Genomic DNA, 21,219 nt, shown 5'->3' on the forward strand with positions numbered 1-21,219 from the left:
CGATTTTAGTGGAACTGCACAAAAGCATCGTATGATCCGAGGGTGCCAGCCGTCTTTCCTTCGACAAGTTCTACCTGGCCAGGAAATTAAATCATGTTTAGGGTTTAAGTCATAGTGACCCCATCAGTAGTTTTTCTTTCGTACACGCTCTCACAACTTTTTTCTTTAGTTGTGAAGTAAATATTGGCTATGATCTGTGAATCATTGAGATGCATCAGCATGCGTGTTAGTTTTCCTTTGTATTTGATGGAATGTTGTAACGGGGCAACCTTGGAATAGGAATGAAAATGGAGTGGAAAGTTTCCGTTTTTCCGGAGAAAAAATGGAAACGGAGAGAAACCAATGTTTCGTTCCGTTGGATCGCGCCATCGAGCAAAACCAAAGTTTAAATCACGTCTGTCGTGTTCGTGTCTCACCCTCCTCCACGGCTCGACCTCACACGGTCGCTCGGCATGCCACTCACCGCAAACCGAGTATACGATAACTTTCCCGCCTGCTTGTCGATGGATCGCGCCATGGAGTACTAGCACTACTGGAAGAGATTGACGAGTTGGGGGAGGACAACTAGCTGTAGCACGGACTCCCAAGAACTTTTTACATGCATGTTGTAGCCGGCTATTGCGACCTTTGAACGCTGAGCAGCCGCGTGCACCCGGAAGCGGCGCGGGCGACGCTCTCTCGGCCGGTGCGCCGCTTCAATGCCGGCGCCAGTGAGAGGTCGCGTCCGCTCTGGTCGGGCATGAATGCGGCACTGACCGTTTCGGGCGGGAAGCACGCGCGGGTGATGAAGAGGGTTCGGGTTGGTCAGGACCGGCCGTGGCAGCGGTCCGGACGTGCGCAAACAAGAGATGTTGTACGTTAATATTGCTGCGTATATAAGTAACAACGTAAATAATGTGCCAGTTGGACAAATATGATTGTAGATGGAGATGGAAATGGAATTTTACGTAAACACGGATATGCATGTCTATGTCTATGTGTGTGTGCGCGACGACTCTCGCGACCTGGAAGCGGGGGTGTGTTTTTGATCGAGTTTTCTTTCTTGCTACGTTAGAAAATCAGTTTGTCTAATTCACATCTAGATGTTATTTAAGGATATCACATCTAAGCTCCCACAAGTATATATGTAGCAACAAGAAACAAAAAAACTAGGGAAAAAATAGACCACAAACAGAGTGGACATCAACTTAGATGTGACATAACTATGTCACATCTAGATGTGTCCTACACAGACCCTTAAAAAATTGTCCGCCAGTTTTCGTTTCTTTTTTCCGGGAACGCACGTATTCTATTTAAAACCACTGCTATGGAGAGATTTTTTTACTCCATTATAGCCTCTTGTTTGATAGAGTTTCTCGCGTCTCGCTCTCTCACCCTCTCCATATATGTTACACGCTGGAGGCTCAGCGTTCATTTGCTAGGGTTTGATATATTCACAGTCTCTCACCCTCTCTTCACCAGATCTAAACATGATTGCGTTGGCCTCTTGTCTCTCTCTCCCCCCTCACAACTGGTGAAGGAGGCGTCCGTATCCCGTCGCACCGGGAAGGGGAGGAGGTGCAGCGTTCACTCTATCACCTTCGGCGAGGGAGGCAATCCACTGCCGGCTGTGCTGTTCTCTTTCACCCAGCGCCTGTGCGGGAGGGCCACCGACCTCTTCTTCCTCGCTGCCGTACGTAGTGTGGGCAGATCCGGCCTCCCGCCGCACGCCTTGCCACATCCCGACGACCCTAAGGTATAAGTTTCTTTGAAACCGTCGTTGCTCTAGCTGCATGTGGATCTTTTTCGATCTGTAGTCGAATCTAGGTCTTGGTTCAAAGAGGAAAGAAGGGTGTGGTGGGCTGGAGCAAGAATCTAGGACGTGGTTCAATGAGGAAAGGAGGGGCGAAAAGTAGTATAGACTGGCTATCCAGCCGCTTTGTAGGTCGAAAAGGGAAAAAGGGGGTAACCCAGTACACACATCTATAAGGAACCGATCTCTTTGTTGAAAAGGGAAAGAAACTGGGGGGTCGGGTAGTTTGTGCAGGACTAGATTTGCTGCCCTCACATAGGAAGAAGGTTCAAAGAGAACAAATATGGGACCAGCGCATATATGCTGCTTGGCTACATACTCTGCATCACCCATTTATACGTGTGGACGCACATGGTGCTGGCATGTCCCATACAGCTATATTGTTGTTGTTAATCAAAGAATGCCGCCGGAAAATTGAAGCAATGCCACTGTTAAAAGTAAATTACATTTTTTAACGAATGTTGTTTCAAGAGAATGTCTCTGTTAATATGAATCAATGCAACCGTTTTAGAAATGCTACTGTCCTACTTTGTTTTCCATCCAAGATAAGTTAGATGCTTCTTTCTGTCACCGTTTGTTTCATCCTCCTTTATCGGCAAGTAATTGTTTCCTTTTTTTGCCTCTGTTAAAACAGGGCTATCGATTCAACTTGTTGCTATTGCGACATTTTGCTTCGCTACTCGAAACACTTATGTTAAGAGTGTTTTGTGCAGTTCAACTTGAATGTCACACCGGTGACTTTGCTTAATTTTGGTGGAACTGCACAAAAGGAGATCGAGATTTGTTTCCAGTCTTCCTGGCGAGTTGTTTCAAATCTTGGTCTCAACCACATGATGTGCAGTGTGCTTTGAGATGTTGTGCTACTTATTTTGGTACCGTTTTAAATAAATGTTGAATTGAAGCGATTGTATTGCTGTCTTTTCCCATTAAGTAGTGAACAAAAATGGGACCAACCCAGACATGATGCTTGTTGCTTTGTTACAACAAATTCAGCATCACCCCCTTTATAAGCCAGTATTGATGCCACTCTCAGAATTAACTACTGAATCTTATTTCAAAACTGCAACACTTGTTAGGGATTGGCGGGACTACCATTTTTGTGGCCGCATGTTTCATCCTCCTTTATTAGCTAGTAATTGATTCCTTTTTTGCCTCTGTTTAAACAGGGATATCTATTCAACTTGTTGCTATTGCGACATTTTGCTTCGCTACACGAAACACTTTGCTTGATTTCAGTGCAACTGCACAAAACGAGATTGGATTTCCTATTCGTGTTGGCAGATTCATATTTTATCTTGTCCGTCTCATGAAAGGTCAGTACAGGCCTTCATCCACATGATTGTGCAGTGTGCTTTGAGATGTTGTGCTACTTGTATTGGTACTGTTTTAAATAAATGTTGAATTGAAGCTATTGTATTGCTGTCTTTTCCCATTAAGTAGTGAACAAAAATGGGACCAACCCAGACATGATGCTTGTTGCTTTGTTACAACAAACTCTGCATCACCCCCTTTATAAGTAGATGGAAGCACATACTGTTGTTGCGCCCACTCTCCCCTGGAACTGTTTATGCTTTTCGTTAATCTAATGCCGCTGGTAAAATTAAGCAATGCCACTCTCAGAATTAATTAACTACTGAATCTTAGTTCAAAACTGCAACACTTGTTAGGAATGGTACTATCCTGCTTTGTAGTTCTTTCTACATGTTTAACCAAGGTATTGTTAAGATAATGTCTCTGTTAAAATGAATCAGTTGCATTGTTTTAGGAATGGTACTTTTCTGCTTTGTCGTTCTTTATACATGTTGAAACAAGGCATTGTTAAGATAATGTCTCAGTCAATATGAATGAATCACACTAATGGAGAATTGCCACTCTCCTGCTTTGTTTCCCATTAAGATAAAGTAGATAAGTAGATGCTTTTCTTCTGGGAGTACAAGTCATCAACCGTTATTTCTCAGTAATTGTTTCCCTTATACCTATTGTTGCTTACAGGGATATCAAAATTAAAGCTCGGTTTTATTCCGACTTCGATTTTAGTTGAACTGCACAAAAGGAGCCAATGTGTCCAAGGCAAACTACTGCATTACTGGGTCCAGTTGGTCGTTCCACTTTGCAGAAAGAAGTAGTCACTGTTTGCGCTACATTACAGAAGGAATGACCGAGAAGCTTTACAGAGTGTTATTAGACACCGGTGACATGACTAGTCTGCAGAGACCATTGGCAATTTAACAACACATGGAGTGCCCTGGGCAAAAAGTGCCCAAACAAGTACAAGAAGCTACGACAGGACTCCACGATCATAGGCATTACATATTTTGAATGGGAAAAGCTTGTCAAAGTTTAATCATTGATGATAGCAAGAAGACGTTAGTTTAATATATTGGAATTGGAAAACCTTGTCAAAATTTGCTCATTGATGTTAGCCAGAAGACATGCATTTGATATTTTTGAGTGGGACGCCCTTGCTGTGAGCAGCGTCGAGTGTTTTTCCTATTCCTGTGTTCAGTTTAGAAGTAAATAGTTACTCTGCTGAGATATTCCTGTGTTAAGAGTTTGTTCTGAATATTATCTATGTAATGCCAGGCCTTGTGTTTGATTGCAAAGTTGAGTTTGGAATGTTCTGGCATGCGGCATCACGAGATGTTCACCGTGCCTCCTGAGAATAATGCTTCGTATTGTTTTGCATGTCGATCTAATGCCAGTGATTTGCTTGTTAAGAAGATCATCCTCTTCTGTTGTTTCCGTGCTTAAGAAGTTCATCGTCTGATGTTTCATTCATAGCCTATACGACAAGTCGGGTAGGTTAGACGTGAAACCATATGATCTTCCGACCAACTCATGATATTAGGCCGTGATTGGATCGTCGTTTTCCAACCAAAACCGCTTGTAAAACTGACGCTTGTAAATTAAAGCAGATGGTCTCGGGCGAAGGCGCTTGGTTGGTCGATTTCGACTAGTAAAATATCGGAAGTACTTCACACACAATAAAAACGCTGAACGACACTCGGACGATTTCTAATCCAGCCGTTAGCTGCTGTTTAAGCCTTGCCCATGGATGGCATGATACGCACGTCGTGCATGTATTGTCTGGTAATGTCGTCCATATAGCAGTGTTCGTAAAATATACACTTGTCTCTCAAATTACACGCGTAACCCGCCGGTTTTACTTACAGACCTCGGGCCCTCGGTTTCATTACGCTTGTATTTTACGCGTTGTTTCCGATGACGAGTAAATTACACTTGTATGTTAATACAGGTTTGAAATAAACCAGAGCTCCCAAGCGCGGACTTACCGTTTCATGCCATCTCAGTTTCTCGAAGGTGCTCATAGGTGTCCGATGATCCTGGCTTCCCGAATGAGCAGCGGGCGCTGTATCAGACCATCCGTAGGGCCCGCGAGGCCCTCTCCATTGTCCTTCGAGTTGTTGCGCTCGCCGTGGCGCCGAGCATTGTTAACATCGTCAACGAACATGAGGATTCAGGAGATGACTTTATTTTGACTGGATGACACTAGGGACCCACTAGGGCCATAGCCGTACGTACGCAAGTGCCTCCTTATTATGTACAACTATATTTTTTTTGCTTTCTCCTGGTTTCCTGACATCACGGTCCCAAACTATTGTCACCTTATGTAGTCAATATAAACAAGAGAATTGCACAAGGTGCGGCCGACAGCTGGGACCAAGCAGCTCGAGCAGTATTTGTGTTTTGAGGCGTGAGCACTTCAGAGTTTTTCTTGGCGATGATTTCGTTGTTGTTCACAGGAGAGCAGGGTATTAACTGGGCAGGCTGTGGCCCGTCTAGCCCAGGCCAGATATCCAGCCCAGATACTAATTTTTTCAAGATGAAAATGGCTAGCCCAGCTATACGTCTTTTTGAGGAATACCCAGGCAAGGTCAACTTGTTATTCTCCGCCCCGCTGGGCTGCAAATCTTTCCTAGGAGGGATGCATTAGGCTTAACAGGAAAATGGGCTTTAAAAATAATAAATGGGATGTAATTATAAAAACTGGGCAGTAACTATAAAAAATGCACCAAACACGAAATTAGTTTATAAAATATTATTTATGGATTTTGAAAATCTTAAATTTTCATTGTTGCGCGCGCAATGTTTCGTTGGATTTTTACGTAATACAAATTTATATTTAATCTGACTAGAAATTTCGGGATAAAAATATTTCGGATCCCATCAAAATGTGGGAAATTTTATTGAATTCTGTCTTCAACGGTTGGTTGAAATTATTAATCGTTGTCCTAGCTAGAAAATGGGCTGTACTTTTAACAAACTGTAAATGGGCTGTTGTAAATTCCATTAGAATTCAAAAATGGGTTGTACATTCTTACAAAACGCAAATGGGCTATAAGTTCTCTGCCACACTTGTGGGCCTACTAAGTGACGCGTCCCCTAAAAAAATAAGTTGACGCGTATGCAAGGCTTTGTCAACTTATTATAGTCAATACACGGTTCTAGCAGCAGTGGCCGTTGGATATCTATCCAATGGATGTCGTGCTTCTTCTTTAATCTCGGATATTCTTAGCTTCGGCCGCCCAAAAAATTATTCCTCCCCCTGACATCTGGGGCGCCCCGTTTCGGAGGCTGACCTGTGGGCCTACTAAGTTGGAGTGTACCAAGGGCTTTGTCAACTTAGTCAATATAAACGATTCTAGCTTCAATGATCGTACGATGTCCATCCAACGGCCGTAGTGCTTCTTCAACCTCTGGTCTTCTTGGTCTAGCCGCCCAAAGCAGCGCCGGTAGTGCCGCCTACTCCTGCCTCCCGTGGCCGGCTATGCTGCCGCGGATGCCTCACCGCCCCCATACTACTCCCACCGCTGGCCAGGCCATCCCTCCACTCACCCACACCCCCTGTTATTCTGCGGCGACGGCAGCCTCACACCGCAGCTGAACCAGTGAACCCTCGTACTCCTCTCCGTGCGGGCTTCCACTGCTGCGTCTTCCCCTGCTCCGCGTCGTCCCCTTCCTAGGCCTCGCCGTCGTCCCCTTCCTAGGCCTCGCCGTCGTCCCCTTCCTAGGCCTCGCCGTCGTCCACCGCCCTGGTGCTCTCGGCGCAGCATGGTCAACGTGGTCAACGACCGACTTCCATCGGAAGAGTACTGTACGTGGAGAGGCTGACAGCTGGGTCCACGGCGGCCGCAAGGAAGTGCCTCCTTATTACGCGCAAAATAATTATTCCTCCACCTGACAGTGGGGACCCACCGGATGGGCCACCTTATTTCGCGAAAAAAACGTTTCCCCCCTGACTGCTGGGACCCACCGGACGGGCCACCGTATTTTCCGAAAAAACGTTCCCCCCGCTGTTAGCTCGGACCCACCGGAAGTGCCTCCTTATTACGCACAAAAAAATGAATACTCCCCCTGCTAGCTGGGACCCACCTTGGTGGGAGGCTGACTTGTGGGCCTACTAAGTTGACAGGGACGGAGGGCTTTATCAACTTAGTCAATATGAACGATTCTAGCTCCAGTGACCATACGATGTCCATCCAACGACCGTAGTGCTTCTTCAACCTCTGGTCTTCTTGCTCCAGCCGCCCAAAGCAACGCCGGTCGTGCCGCCTGCTCCTGCCTCCCGTTGCCAGCTGTGCTGCCGCGGAGGCCTGACTGCCCCTACTATTCCCACCGCTGGCTAGGCCGTGCGGCGAGGGCAGCCTCACATCACAGCCGAACGAGTGAACCCCACATACTCCTCTCCGCATGGGCATCCACTGCCGTGTCTTCACCGGCTCCGTGTCGTCCCCTTCCTAGGCCTCGCTGTCGTCCACCGCCCTGGTGCTCTCGGCGCAGCGTGGTCAACGTGGTCAATGAACGACTTCCATCGGACGTGAACTATACGTGGAGAGGCTGATAGCTGGGTCCACGGCGGCAGCAACGAAGTGCCTCCTTATTACACGGAAAATAATGATTCCTCCACCTGACAACAGGGACCCACCGAACGGGCCACCGTATTTCGCGAAAAAACATTTCCCCCCTGACTGCTGGGACCCACCAGCTACACCTTCGCACGCAAGGAAGTGCGTCCGGGCAAAAAAATGATTCGCCCCCTGACTGCTGGGACCCACCAGCTACATCTTCGCACGCAAGGAAGTGCGTCCGGGCAAAAAAAAACCAAAACGATTTGCCCCCCTGACTGCTGGGACCCAGCAACTACATCTTCGCAGGCAAGGAAGTGCCTGACAGTCGGGACCCACCTGGTCGAAGCGTACGTAGCGTTGTCATTCTGGTCGTGAACGTGTACGTACATCTATACTGGTCGATGTAGAGGCGCGCACGTGTCGTAGTAGAGGCACGTACGTGTCGTAGTAGAGGCGCGCACGTAGCATGTACACATACGTACAGCGGCCAGGGTGCAAGAAAGAAAATACGGCCACGTACGTACTTACGGGCAGGGTCTCGAACGCCTACTCGCGCATACGTACGGCAAGGGCTCGTGTACATGGCTGGGTTAGAACGGAGAAACAGCGTCGTCGTCGTGTTCATGGGGAGGCAACGGATTGCGTCGTGTTCATGGGGAGGCAACGGAATGCGTCGTGTTCATGGGGAGGGGTGTGGCGTACCGCAAAACGGAGGAAACGGACCTCCTATGGTCGAAACGGGGGTCCTGTTGATCGGGATGAGTGTGGCGTACCGCAAAACGGAGGAAATGGACCTCCTACGGTCGAAACGGGGGTCCTGTTGATCGGGAGGGGTGTGGCGTACCGCAAAACGGAGGAAACAGACCTCCTACGGTCGAAACGGGGGTCCTGTTGATCGGGAGGGGTGTGGCGTACCGCAAAACGGACGAAATGGACCTCCTACGGTCAAAATGGGGTCCTGTTGATCGGTAGGGGTGTGGCGTTCTTCAGAACGGAGGGCTTTGTCAACTTTGTCAATATGAACGATTCTAGCCCCAGTGACCGTACGATGTCAATCCAACCGCCATAGTGCTTCTTCAACCTCTTGTCTTCTTGCTCCAGCCGCCCAAAGCAGCGCCGGTCGTGCCGCCTGCTCCTGCCTCCCATGGCCGGCTGTGCTGCCGCGGAGGCCTCACCGCCCCCTACTATTCCCACCGCTGGCCAAGCCCTGCGGCGACGGCAGCCTCACACCACAGCCGAACGAGTGAACCCTCATACTCCTCTCCGCGTGGGCATCGACTGCCACGTCTTCACCGGCTCCGCGTCGTCCCCTTCCTAGGCCTCGCCGTCGTCCACCGCCCTGGTGCTCCCGGCGCGGCGTGGTCAACGTGGTCAAGGAACGACTTCCATCGGACGTGGATTGTATGTGGAGAGGCTGATAGCTGGGTCCACGGCGGCAGCAACGAAGTGCCTCCTTATTACGCGGAAAATAATGATTCCTCCACCTGACAGCAGGGACCCACCGGTCGGACCACCGTATTTCGCGAAAAAAACGTTTCCCCCTGACTGCTGGGACCCACCAGCTACACCTTCGCACACAAGGAAGTGCATCCGGGCAAAAAAAGATTCGCCCCCCTGACTGCTGGGACCCACCAGCTACATCTTCGCACGCAAGGAAGTGCGTCCGGGCAAAAAAAACCAAAATGATTCGCCTCCCTGACTGCTGGGACCCACCAGCTACATCTTTGCAGGCAAGGAAGTGCCTGACAGTCGGGACCCACCTGGTCAAAGCGTACGTAGCGTTGTCATTCTGGTCGCGAATGTGTACGTACATATATACTGGTCGATGTAGAGGCGCACACGTGTCGTAGAAGAGGCGCGTACGTGTCGTAGTAGAGGCGCGCACGTAGCATGTACACATACGTACAACGGCCAGGGTGCAAGAAAGAAAATACGGCCACGTACGTACTTACGGGCAGGGTCTCGAACGCCTACTCGCGCATACGTACGGCGAGGGCTCGTGTACATGGCTGGGTTAGAACGGAGAAACAGCGTCGTCGTCGTGTTCATGGGGAGGCAACGGATTGCGTCGTGTTCATGGGGAGGCAACGGAATGCGTCGTGTTCATGGGGAGGGGTGTGGCGTACCGCAAAATGGAGGAAACGGACCTCCTACGGTCGAAACGGGGGTCCTGTTGATTGGGATGAGTGTGGCGTACCGCAAAACGGAGGAAATGGACCTCCTACGGTCGAAACGGGGGTCCTGTTGATCGGGAGGGGTGTGGCGTACCGCAAAACGGACGAAACAGACCTCCTACGGTCGAAACGGGGGTCCTGTTGATCGGGAGGGGTGTGGCGTACCGCAAAACGGACGAAATGGACCTCCTACGGTCAAAATGGGGTCCTGTTGATCGGGAGGGGTGTGGCGTACTGCAGAATGGAGGGCTTTGTCAACTTTGTCAATATGAACGATTCTAGCCCCAGTGACCGTACGATGTCAATCCAACCGCCATAGTGCTTCTTCAACCTCTTGTCTTCTTGCTCCAGCCGCCCAAAGCAGCGCCGGTCGTGCCGCCTGCTCCTGCCTCCCGTGGCCGGCTGTGCTGCCGCGGAGGCCTCACGGCCCCCTACTATTCCCACCGCTGGCCAGGCCCTGCGGCGACGGCAGCCTCACACCACAGCCGAACGAGTGAACCCTCATACTCCTCTCCGCGTGGGCATCGACTGCCACGTCTTCACCGGCTCCGCGTCGTCCCCTTCCTAGGCCTCGGCGTCGTCCACCGCCCTGGTGCTCTCGGCGCGGCGTGGTCAACGTGGTCAAGGAACGACTTCCATCGGACGTGGACTGTACGTGGAGAGGCTGATAGCTGGGTCCACGGCGGCAGCAACGAAGTGCCTCCTTATTACGCGGAAAATAATGATTCCTCCACCTGACAGCAGGGACCCACCGGTCGGACCACCGTATTTCGCGAAAAAAATGTTTCCCCCTGACTGCTGGGACCCACCAGCTACACCTTCGCACACAAGGAAGTGCATCCGGGCAAAAAAAAGATTCGCCCCCCTGACTGCTGGGACCCACCAGCTACATCTTCGCACGCAAGGAAGTGCGTTCGGGCAAAAAAAACCAAAACGATTCGCCTCCCTGACTGCTGGGACGCACCAGCTACATCTTTGCAGGCAAGGAAGTGCCTGACAGTCGGGACCCACCTGGTCAAAGCGTACGTAGCGTTGTCATTCTGGTCGCGAACGTGTACGTACATATATACTGGTTGATGTAGAGGCGCACACGTGTCGTAGAAGAGGCGCGTACGTGTCGTAGTAGAGGCGCGCACGTAGCATGTACACATACGTACAGCGGCCAGGGTGCAAGAAAGAAAATACGGCCACGTACGTACTTACGGGCAGGGTCTCGAACGCCTACTCGCGCATACGTACGGCGAGGGCTCGTGTACATGGCTGGGTTAGAACGGAGAAACAGCGTCGTCGTCGTGTTCATGGGGAGGCAACGGATTGCGTCGTGTTCATGGGGAGGCAACGGAATGCGTCGTGTTCATGGGGAGGGGTGTGGCGTACCGCAAAACGGAGGAAACGGACCTCCTATGGTCGAAACGGGGGTCCTGTTGATCGGGATGAGTGTGGCGTACCGCAAAACGGAGGAAATGGACCTCCTACGGTCGAAATGGGGGTCCTGTTGATCGGGAGGGGTGTGGCGTACCGCAAAACGGAGGAAACAGACCTCCTACGGTCGAAACGGGGGTCCTGTTGATCGGGAGGGGTGTGGCGTACCGCAAAACGGACGAAATGGACCTCCTACGGTCAAAATGGGGTCCTGTTGATCGGGAGGGGTGTGGCGTACTGCAGAACGGAGGGCTTTGTCAACTTTGTCAATATGAACGATTCTAGCCCCAGTGACCGTACGATGTCAATCCAACCGCCATAGTGCTTCTTCAACCACTTGTCTTCTTGCTCCAGCCGCCCAAAGCAGCGCCGGTCGTGCCGCCTGCTCCTGCCTCCCATGGCCGTCTGTGCTGCCGCGGAGGCCTCACCGCCCCCTACTATTCCCACCGCTGGCCAGGCCCTGCGGCGACGGCAGCCTCACACCATAGCCGAACGAGTGAACCCTCATACTCCTCTCCGCGTGGGCATCGACTGCCACGTCTTCACCGGCTCCGCGTCGTCCCCTTCCTAGGCCTCGGCGTCGTCCACCGCCCTGGTGCTCTCGGCGCGGCGTGGTCAACGTGGTCAAGGAACAACTTCCATTGGACGTGGACTGTACGTGGAGAGGCTGATAGCTGGGTCCACGGCGGCAGCAACGAAGTGCCTCCTTATTACGCGGAAAATAATGATTCCTCCACCTGACAGCAGGGACCCACCGGTCGGACCACCGTATTTCGCGAAAAAAATGTTTCCCCCTGACTGCTGGGACCCACCAGCTACACCTTCGCACACAAGGAAGTGCATCCGGGCAAAAAAAAGATTCGCCCCCCTGACTGCTGGGACCCACCAGCTACATCTTCGCACGCAAGGAAGTGCGTCCGGGCAAAAAAAACCAAAATGATTCGCCTCCCTGACAGCTGGGACCCAGCAGCTACATCTTTGCAGGCAAGGAAGTGCCTGACAGTCGGGACCCACCTGGTCGAAGCGTACGTAGCGTTGTCATTCTGGTCGCGAACGTGTACGTACATATATACTGGTTGATGTAGAGGCGCACACGTGTCGTAGAAGAGGCGCGTACGTGTCGTAGTAGAGGCGCGCACGTAGCATGTACACGTACATACAGCGGCCAGGGTGCAAGAAAGAAAATACGGCCACGTACGTACTTACGGGCAGGGTCTCGAACGGCTACTCGCGCATACGTACGGCGAGAGCTCGTGTACATGGCTGGGTCGGAACGGAGAAACAGCATCGTCGTCGTGTTCATGGGGAGGCAACGGAATGCGTCGTGTTCATGGGGAGGCAACGGAATGCGTCGTGTTCATGGGGAGGGGTGTGGCGTACCGCAAAACAGAGGAAACGGACCTCCTACGGTCGAAACGGGGGTTCTGTTGATCGGGAGGAATGTGGCATACCGCAAACGGAGGAAACGGACCTCCTACAGTCGAAACGGGGGTCCTGTTGATCGGGAGGGGTGTGGCGTACCGCAAAACGGAGGAAACAGACCTCCTATGGTCGAAACGGGGGTCCTGTTGATCGGGAGGGGTGTGGCGTACCGCAAAACAGACGAAACGGACCTCCTACGGTCGAAACGGGGGTCCTGTTGATCGGGAGGGGTGTGGCGTACCGCAAAACGGAGGAAACGGACCTCCTACGGTCGAAACGGGGGTCCTGTTGATCAGGAGGGGTATGGCGTACCACAAAACTGACGAAACGGACCTCCTACGGTCGAAACGGGGGTCCTGTTGATCAGGAGGGGTGTGGCGTACCGCAAAACGGACGAAACGGACCTCCTACGGTCGAAACGGGGATCCTGTTCATCCTGAGGGGTGTGGCGTACCGCAAAACGGGACTCCACGGGATACTTTTCGTCTCCACCGTCGACCTCCTCCAGCCTCCACGGGCTACCGTCGACCTCCTCCAGCCTCCACGGGCTCCTGTTCATCCAGCCTCGACCGCGCGCTACTCCACCGGCTACTGTGCAACCACCCCTCCACGGCCACCCCTCCACCGTCTACTGTTCATCCAGCCCTCCACACCACGGGGTCCTGTTCAACCACCCTATTGGGAACGTAGTAATTTCAAAAAATTTCCTACGCACACGCAAGATCATGGTGATGCATAGCAACGAGAGGGGAGAGTGTTGTCCACGTAACCTCGTAGACCGAAAGCGGAAGCGTTAACACAACGCGGTTGATGTAGTCGTACGTCTTCACGATCCGACCGATCAAGTACCGAACGCACGGCACCTCCGAGTTCAGCACACGTTCAGATCGATGACGTCCCTCGAACACCGATCCAGCCGAGTGTCGAGGGAGAGTTTCGTCAGCACGACGGCGTGGTGACGATGATTATGTTCTACCGACGCAGGGCTTCGCCTAAGCACCGCTACGATATAATCGAGGTGTAATATGGTGGAGGGGGGCACCGCACACGGCTAAGAGATCAATAGATCAATTGTTGTGTCTTTGGGGTGCCCCCCTGCCCCCGTATATAAAGGAGCAAGGGGGGAGGCCGCCGGCCTAGGAGGAGGGCGCGCCAAGGGGGGAGTCCTACTCCCACCGGGAGTAGGACTCCTCCTTTCCTTGTTGGAGTAGGAGAAGGGAAGGGAGAAGGAGAAGGAAGGAAGGGGGCGCCCCCCTCCCTAGTCCAATTCGGACTAGTCCATGGGGAGGGGTGCGGCCACCCTTTGGGCCTTTCTCTCCTTTCCTGTATGGCCCATTAAGGCCTAATATGAATTCCCGTAACTCTCCGGTACTCCGAAAAATACCCGAATCACTCGGAACCTTTCCGATGTCCGAATATAGTCGTCCAATATATCGATCTTTACGTCTCGACCATTTCGAGACTCCTCGTCATGTCCCTCATCTCATCCGGGACTCCGAACTCCTTCGGTACATCAAAACTCATAAACTCATAATAAAACTGTCATTGTAACGTTAAGCGTGCGGACCCTACCGGTTCGACAACTATGTAGACATGACTGAGACACCTCTCCGATCAATAACCAATAGCGGAAACTAGATGCTCATATTGGCTCCCACATATTCTACGAAGATCTTTATCGGTCAGACCGCATAACAACATACCTAGTTCAATCTCTTTGTCATCGGTATGTTACTTGCCCGAGATTCGATCGTCGGTATCTCAATACGTAGTTCAATCTCGTTACCGGCAAGTCTCTTACTCGTTCCGTAATACATCATCCTACAACTAACTCATTAGTCACAATGCTTGCAAGGCTTATAGTGATGTGTATTACTGAGTGGGCCCAGAGATACCTCTCCAACAATCGGAGTGGCAAAAAACCTAATCTCGAAATACGCCAACCCAACAAGTACCTTTGGAGACACCTGTAGAGCACCTTTATAATCACCCAGTTACGTTGTGACGTTTGGTAGCACACAAAGTGTTCCTCCGATAAACGGGAGTTGCATAATCTCATAGTCATAGGAACATGTATAAGTCATGAAGAAAGCAATAGCAACATACTAAACGATCGAGTGCTAAGCTAACAGAATGGGTCAAGTCAATCACATCATTCTCCTAATGATGTGATCCCATTAATCAAATGACAACTCATGTCTATGGCTAGGAAACATAACCGTCTTGGATCAACGAGCTAGTCAAGTAGAGGCATACTAGTGACACTCTGTTTGTCTATGTATTCACACATGTATCAAGTTTCCGGTTGATAAAATTCTAGCAGGAATAATAAACATTTATCATGATATAAGGAAATAAATAATAACTTTATTATTGCCTCTAGGGCATATTTCCTTCAGTCTCCCACTTGCACTAGAGTCAATAATCTAGTTCACATCGCCATGTGATTTAACATCAATAGTTCACATCACCATGTGATTAACACCCATAGTTCACATCGTCATGTGACCAACACCCAAAGGGTTTACTAGAGTCAATAATCTAGTTCACATCACTATGTGATTAACACCCAAAGAGTACTAAGGTGTGGTCATGTTTTGCTTGTGAGATAATTTTAGTCAACGGGTCTGTCACATTCAGATCCGTAAGTATTTTGCAAATTTCTATGTCGACAATGCTCTGCGCGGAGCTACTCTAGCTAATTGCTCCCAATTTCAATATGTATCTAGACCAAGACTTAGAGTCATCTAGATTAGTGTCAAAACTTGCATCGACGTAACCCTTTACGACGAACCTTTTGTCACTTCCATAATCGAGAAACATATCCTTTTTCCACTCAGGATAATTTTGACCGCTGTCCAGTGATCTACTCCTAGATCACTATTGTACTCCCTTGCCAAAATCAGTGTAGGGTATACAATAGATCTGGTACACAGCATGGCATACTTTATAGAACCTATGGCCGAGGCATAGGGAGTGACTTTCATTCTTTTTCTATCTTCTGCCGTGGTCGGGCTTTGAGTCTTACTCAAATTTCACACCTTGTAACACAGGCAAGAATCTCTTTCTTTGACTGTTCCATTTTGAACCACTTCAAAATCTATTAAGGTATGTACTCATTGAAAAAACTTATCAAGCGTCTTGATCTATCTCTATAGATCTTGATGCTCAATATGTAAGCAGCTTCACTAAGGTCTTTCTTTGAAAAACTCCTTTCAAACACTCCTTTATGCTTTTCAGAATAATTCTACATTATTTCCGATCAACAATATGTCATTCACATATACTTATGAGAAATGCTGTAGTCCTCCCACTCACTTTCTTGTAGATACAGGCTTCACCACAAGTCTGTATAAAACTATGTCCTTTGATCAACCTATCAAAGCGTATATTCCAACTCTGAGATGCTTGCACCAGTCCATAGATGGATCGCTGGAGCTTGCATATTTTGTTAGCACCTTTAGGATTGACAGAACATTCTGGTTGCATCATATACAACTCTTCTTTAATAAATCCATTAAGGAATGCAGTTTTGTTTATCCATTTGCCAGATTTCATAAAATGCGGCAATTGCTAACATGATTCGGACAGACTTAAGCATAGATACGAGTGAGAAACTCTCATCGTAGTCAACACCTTAAACTTGTCGAAAACCTTTTGCGACAATTCTAGCTTTGTAGATAGTAACACTACTATCAGCGTCCATCTTCCTCTTGAAGATCCATTTATTTTTTATGGCTCGCCGATCATTGGGCAAGTCAATCAAAGTCCATACTTTGTTCTCATACATGGATCCCATCTCAGATTTCATGGCCTCAAGCCATTTTGCGGAATCTGGGCTCACCATCGCTTCTTCATAGTTCGTAGGTTCGTCATGGTCTAGTAACATAACCTCCAGAACAGGATTACCGTACCACTCTGGTGCGGATCTTACTCTGGTTGACCTACGAGGTTCAGTAATAACTTGATCTGAAGTTCCATGATCATCATCATTAACTTCCTCACTAATTGGTATAGGCGTCATAGAAACTGGTTTCTGCGATGAACTACTTTCCAATAAGGGAGCAGGTACAATTACCTCATCAAGTTCTACTTTCCTCCCACTCACTTCTTTCAAGAGAAAGTCCTTCTCTAGAAAGGATCCATTCTTACCAACGAATGTCTTGCCTTCGGATCTGTGATAGAAGGTGTACCCAACTGTCTCCTTTGGGTATCCTATGAAGACACATTTCTCCGATTTGGGTTTGAGCTTATCAGGATGAAACTTTTTCACATAAGCATCGCAACCCCAAACTTTAAGAAACGACAACTTTGGTTTCTTGCCAAACCACAGTTCATAAGAGGTCGTCTCAACGGATTTAGATGGTACCCTATTTAACGTGAATGCAGTCTCTAATGCATAACCCCAAAACGATAGTGGTAGATCGGTAAGAGACATCATATATCGCACCATATCTAATAAAGTACGGTTACGATGTTCGGACACACTATTACACTGTGGTGTTCTAGGTGGCGTGAGTAGTGAAACTATTTCACATTGTTTTAACTGAAGGCCAAACTCGTAACTCAAATACTCTTCTCCAGGATCAGATCGTAGAAATTTTATTTTCTTGTTATGATGATTTTCCACTTCACTCTGAAATTATATGAACTTTTCAAATGTTTCAAACTTCTGTTTCATTAAGTAGATATACCCATATCTGCTCAAATCATCTATGAAGGTCAGAAAATAATGATACTTGCTACGAGCCTCAATATTCATCGGACCACATACATCTGTATGTATGATTTCCAACAAATCTGTTGCTCTCTCCATAGTTCCAGAGAACGGCGTTTTAGTCATCTTGCCCATGAGGCACGGTTCGCAAGCATCAAGTGATTCATAATCAAGTGATTCCAAAATCCCATCAGTATGGAGTTTCTTCATGCACTTTACACCAATATGACCTAAACGGCAGTGCCACAAATAAGTTGCACTATCATTATTAACTTTGCATCTTTTGGCTTCATTATTATGAATATGTGTATCACTACGATCGAAATCCAACAAACCATTTTATTGGGTGTATGACCATAGAAGGTTTTATTCATGTAAACAGAACAACAATTATTCTCTAATTTAAATGAATAAACGTATTGCAACAAACATGATCAAATCATATTCATGCTCAACGCAAACACCAAATAACACTTATTTAGTTTCAACACTAATCCCGAAAGTATAGGGAGTGTGCGATGATGATCATATCAATCTTGGAACTACTTCCAACACATCGTCACCTCGCCTTTTACTATTCTCTGTTTATTCTGCAGCTCCCGTTTCGAGTTACTACTCTTAGCAACTGAACCAGTATCAAATGTTGAGGGGTTGCTATAAACACTAGTAAAGTACACATCAATAACATGTATATCCAATATACCTTTGTTCACTTTGCCATCCTTCTTATCCACCAAATACTTGGGGTAGTTCCGCTTCCAGTGACCAGCCCCTTTGCAGTAGAAGCACTTAGTCTCAGGCTTAGGACCAGACTTAGGCTTCTTCACTTCAGCAGCAACTTGCTTGCCGTTCTACTTGAGGTTCCCCTTCTTCCCTTTGCCCTTTTCTTGAAACTAGTGGTCTCGTCAACCATCAACACTTGATGTTTTTCTTGATTTCTACCTTCTTCGATTTCAGCATCACGAAGAGCTCGGGAATTACTTTCGTCATCCCTTGCATACTATAGTTCATCACGAAGTTCTACTAACTTGGTGATGTTGACTAGAGAATTCTGTCAATCACTATTTTATCTGGAAGATTAACTCCCAAGCGATTGTAGTACCCAGACAATCTGAGCACATGCTCACTGCTTGAGCTATTCTCCTCCATCTTTTAGCTACAGAACTTGTTGGAGACTTCATATCTCTCAACTCGGGTATTTGCTTGAAATATTAACTTCAACTCCTGAAACATCTCATATGGTCCATGATGTTCAAAACGTCTTTGAAGTCCCGATTCTAAGTCGTTAAGCATGGTGCACTAAACTATCAAGTAGTCATCATATTGAGCTAGCCAAACGTTCATGACGTCTGCATCTGCTCCTACAATAGGTCTGTCACCTAGCGGTGCATCAAGGACATAATTCTTCTGTGCAGCAATGAGGATAATCCTCAGATCACGGATCCAATCCGCATCTTTGCTACTAACATCTTTCAACATAATTTTCTCTAGGAACTTATCAAAAATAAAACAGGGGAGCTAAACGCGAGCTATTGATCTACAACGTAGATATGCTAATACTACCAGGACTAAGTTCATGATAAATTTAAGTTCAATTAATCATATTACTTAAGAACTCCCACTTAGATAGACATCCCTCTAATCCTCTAAGTGATCACGTGATCCATATCAACTAAACCATGTCTGATCATCACGTGAGATGGAGTAGTTTCAATGGTGAACATCACTATGTTGATCATATCTACTATATGATTCACGCTCGACCTTTCGGTCTCCGTGTTCCGAGGCCATATCTGCATATGCTAGGCTCGTCAAGTTTAACCTGAGTATTCCGCGTGTGCAACTGTTTTGCACCCGTTGTATTTGAACGTAGAGCCTGTCACACCCGATCATCACGTGGTGTCTCAGCACGAAGCACTTTCGCAACGGTGCATACTCAGGGAGAACACTTTTATCTTGAAATTTAGTGAGAGATCATCTTATAATGCTACCGTCAATCAAAGCAAGATAAGATGCATAAAAGATAAACATCACATGCAATCAATAAAAGTGATATGATATGGCCATCATCATCTTGTGCTTGTGATCTCCATCTCCAAAGCACCGTCATGATCACCATCGTCACCGGCGCGACACCTTGATCTCCATCGTAGCATCGTTGTCGTCTCGCCAACTATTGCTTCTACGACTATCGCTACCGCTTAGTGATAAAGTAAAACAATTACATGGCGATTGTATTGCATACAATAAAGCGACAACCATATGGCTCCTGCCAGTTGCCGATAACTCGGTTACAAAACATGATCATCTCATACAATAAAATTCAGCATCATGTCTTGACCATATCACATCACAACATGCCCTGCAAAAACAAGTTAGACGTCCTCTACTTTGTTGTTGCAAGTTTTACGTGGCTGCTACGGGCTTAGCAAGAACGGTTCTTACCTACGCATCAAAACCACAACGATAGTTTGTCAAGTTGGTGCTGTTTTAACCTTCGCAAGGACCGGGCGTAGCCACACTCGGTTCAACTAAAGTGAGAGTGACAGACAGCCGCCAGTCACCTTTAAGCAACGAGTGCTCGCAACGGTGAAACCAGTCTCGCGTAAGCGTACGCGTAATGTCGGTCCGGGCCGCTTCATCTCACAATACCGCTGAACCAAAATATGACATGCTGGTAAGCAGTATGACTTATATCGCCCACAACTCACTTGTGTTCTACTCGTGCATATAACATCAACGCATAAAACCAGGCTCGGATGCCACTGTTCGGGAGCGTAGTAATTTCAAAAAAATTCCTACGCACACACAAGATCATGGTGATGCATAGCAACGAGAGGGGAGAGTGTTGTCCACGTACCCTCGTAGACCGAAAGCAGAAGCGTTAACACAACGCGGTTGATGTAGTCGTACGTCTTCACGATCCGACCGATCAAGTACCGAACGCACGGCACCTCCGAGTTCAGCACACGTTCAGCTCGATGACGTCCCTCGAACTCCGATCCAGCCGAGTGTTGAGGGAGAGTTTCGTCAGCATGACGGCGTGGTGACGATGATGATGTTCTACTGACGCAGGGATTCGCCTAAGCACCACTACGATATTATCGAGGTGTAATATGGTGGAGGGGGGCACCGCACACGGCTAAGAGATCAATAGATCAATTGTTGTGTCTTTGGGGTGCCCCCTGCCCCCGTATATAAAGGAGCAAGGGGGAGGCCGCCGGCCTAGGAGGAGGGCGCGCCAAGGGGGGAGTCCTACCCCACCGGGAGTAGGACTCCTCCTTTCCTTGTTGGAGTAGGAGAAGGGAAGGGAGAAGGAGAAGGAAGGAAGGGGGCACCCCCCCTCCCTAGTCCAATTCGGACTAGTCCATGGGGAGGGGTGCGGCCACCCTTTGGGGCCTTTCTCTCCTTTCCCGTATGGCCCATTAAGGCCCAATACGAATTCCCGTAACTCTCCGGTACTCCGAAAAATACCCGAATCACTCGGAACTTTTCCGATGTCCGAATATAGTCGTCCAATATATCGATCTTTACGTCTCGACCATTTCGAGACTCCTCGTCATGTCCCTGATCTCATCCGGGACTCCGAACTCCTTCGGTACATCAAAACTCATAAACTCATAATAAAACTGTCATCGTAACGTTAAGCGTGCGGACCCTACGGGTTCGACAACTATGTAGACATGACTGAGACACCTCTCCGGTCAATAACCAGTAGCGGAACCTGGATGCTCATATTGGCTCCCACATATTCTACGAAGATCTTTATCGGTCAGACCGCATAACAACATACGTTGTTCCCTTTGTCATCGGTATGTTACT

This window comes from Aegilops tauschii, chromosome 6, assembly GCF_002575655.3.
Source record: "Aegilops tauschii subsp. strangulata cultivar AL8/78 chromosome 6, Aet v6.0, whole genome shotgun sequence".
Taxonomy (NCBI): domain Eukaryota; kingdom Viridiplantae; phylum Streptophyta; class Magnoliopsida; order Poales; family Poaceae; genus Aegilops; species Aegilops tauschii.